Source organism: Herpailurus yagouaroundi, unplaced genomic scaffold, assembly GCF_014898765.1.
Source record: "Herpailurus yagouaroundi ecotype Mexico unplaced genomic scaffold, PumYag 67525, whole genome shotgun sequence".
In the NCBI taxonomy this organism is placed as follows: Eukaryota; Metazoa; Chordata; class Mammalia; order Carnivora; family Felidae; genus Herpailurus; species Herpailurus yagouaroundi.
Window position 1 is genome coordinate 1,801,751 of NW_024420331.1, and position 3,009 is coordinate 1,804,759.

Genomic DNA, 3,009 nt, shown 5'->3' on the forward strand with positions numbered 1-3,009 from the left:
AATCTAAAGGGGTTTCAAATGTCCGTCTTTACACTACCATGTCATCTATGCTCTCTGCACCTGTGATATATCAAATGCACACTTGCACAGAATATCGTTTGCATGAGAAAAGGACACGGAGCTTACAGTCAGAGAATCGTTTCAGTCTTCATGATATTGAGAGTCAGATCAGCTACAATGGCCAGATTCAGAGTCTCCTTAGAGGGGTGCCTAGGAGGCTCAGTTGGTTGAGTGTCCCAGTCTTGATTTCGACTCAGGTCATGGGATCAAGTCCTGCATTGGGCTCATGCTGGGCGTGGAGTCTGCTCAAGATTCTCTCTCCCTCTTTCTATGCCCTTCTCCCCCACTGGCGTGCGCGCGCACACACACACACACTCTCTCTCTCTCTCTCTCTCTCTCAAATAAATTTTAAAAAGAAGTAAAATAAGTAAAAAGTCTCCTTAGAGTTGGAATTCCAGAGAAATTTATAGAAAATAGTTTTATACAAGGTCCAAAATATCAAATCAGTGTTTAAAAAATTGACTTACATAATAGAGTCCACATGCCAAGGCCTCTGGAATATTAAAGCCTAATTGAAGTTTGGTGCAATAATTTTAAAGGGAGCACTGAATGTCTTATTCATCTCAAATTTGCTTTACTTAAGACTCAGATGACATTTCGGCGTAAAACATATTCTAGACTAGTTTTACATAAAAATGACTTTGTAATGTGAATAATAAAACTAATTGTATATTTTGAATTCCTGGTGAACCTTGACTGGGAAACAAAATTCACATAAGCTGTACATTTTGCTGTTAACCATATTATGAAATATATTAGTTTCTTGATCACTTAAGTGTTCCCATTCCAGTAAGTGAATCTTGCAAACAGTGTTGTTTGGTTTTATCATGTTTGGAAAATGGCTTTTTGGTCTCTATAATTAATTTTTTGTTTTTGAAGAAGGCCCGGTAAAGAGAATTGAGCTACAGTAAATGTTCATTAGTTTTCAGTTCTCCTAGGAATCATGGCTAGAGGTATACTTCCTCTTTACTCAAATCTGTAATTAATGTTTATAAGATGTCATGCTGATGTTGTTTTTAAAAAACAGAATCTTGTGAAGAGAATACCATATGAGTATGTGATTAATGGATCATGAAAAAATTAGCTTGTTCACCAAATTAAAAGTTACTGGTTTAGATTACTCTTTATTAAACTTGTCTTGCGTGTAGTAAAATCTAGACTAAACTTGGCAAGTTTGGGTTCAAAAGTAACTGAAAATGATTTTCATATCTCATTTTTTAGAGGTTAACATTTACTACAAATATGATATTTTAGGGATGCTCGGGGACATTGAGGCTTTCACCCCCAATCTTACTCTGTCTATGCGCACAATACTCCCCAATGAGAATTCACATTCAGAAGGATGATTCTGAGGTATTGCCACAGCTTGTTTCATGCCACCCAAAAGATTAGATTTTCAACATCACTGTTGTGTGGATTGTATGGTAATGACTGGATTGTATGGTAATGATTTTCTTTGATAGACCTCAAAAGAGTTGCCATATTCTTTATCGTGGTGGCAAATCTCTCTCTCTGGCCCAGGCCTGGCCCAGTGAAATATCGTGTCTCCCCACCAAACAGAATCATTCCTTGTTCTTGCTACCTGAACATGGGGAGAAAGCAACCTGAGTGGAAAGGAAGCAGCCAAAACCTGACTGGGGTGACATCTTTCCCACCCCATGGAGAGGATGATGTACGATAACAATGTGTGAAACTAACTTATAAAGAGAAGCAGAAACAAGTTGAAATCCCAATGGGTAAAGCGTCTTGGTAGTGGTGGTCCCTGATTTTTCAGATTCTGCGGCTTTTGCTTAGGTTCATTGAGCTACCTGGCTATCAAGGGCAATAGTTCTTTTTTTCTCGAAGTTGGTTTCAGATGGGTTTTTGCCGCTTGCAACCAGGAGTCCTAATGAATGTAATAGTCAACATACTGAATACCTGCTGACAGGGCCACCATTTTTGTATGTAGCAAAAGCAGGAAAGTGAGCCAAATTATTTTGGACGTTTGAAATACGTTTGTTATGACGTTTGAAATGTAGAGGATTGTAGCCTTGTACAGGGGCAGGATCGTAGTCAATGAGGTTTATCTGGGCTGTGATTATTGCTAATTGAAAACTTTTCCTGATATCCCACTGTGACGATGTGAAATATAAAAGATTGTACCAAAGGTGGTACTGGCGTGGTGCAAGGTTGTCCACAAACAAGCCTTATACCAAATTTAATTTTTCATTGTATGGGTGTGCAATTAAAGTTTAATAGCAAATGATTATTATGTATAATGATAAATCACATCCCCGGTTTGCACATGGTTTTCTGAGCATGGCACGCACAAGCCTGGCTTGTGCATACGGTCTCATGAATGTTGGTTTGTTGCATGAAGAGGCTAGAGAGGATGGAGAAAGACCAGTTCTCATATAGGAACAGAAAGAGGTGAAAATGTTAAAGTCTTCTGCTTTTCTTTACTCAGCACTTGGTTTCCATTGGAGGAAAATAGTGTATCTGATTCTCAGATTCTCAATCACTAGCACCCAGCCAGGAAGGGTTGTAATTAAACCTGAGGAGTTTGCACAGACAAGATATGACTTACTTAGGGACTGTATAAACATGTGGCTGAAAAGAGGTTGGGTTCTAATTTAAGAGATTGTAAGACCTGCAGCCCTAATTCTTTTTTGAAAAATATCTTATTTTTAACTAATCTCTACACCAAATGTGGGGCTTGAACCCATAACCCCGAGATCAAGAGTCACACGCTCCTCCGACTGAGCCACCCAGGTGTCCCACGCACCTTTATTTTTATTTTTAGAGGGAGAATGCGAGTGTGAGGTGGGGAGAGGGGCAGAGTTGGAGAGAGAGATGATCTTAAGCAGGCTCCATGCTTAGCACGGAGTCCTACGCAGGGCTTGATCTCACGACCCTGGAATCATGACCTGAGTGGAAATCGAGTTGGATGCTCAACCGACTGAGCCACCC

General features: G+C 39.7%; 1 pseudogene; it reads left to right on the top strand.

Moving 5' to 3' along the window:
- Positions 1-2,086: 2,086 nt before the first annotated feature.
- On the top strand, positions 2,087-2,200 carry LOC121025189 (uncharacterized; annotated as a pseudogene).
- Positions 2,201-3,009: the final 809 nt, after the last annotated feature.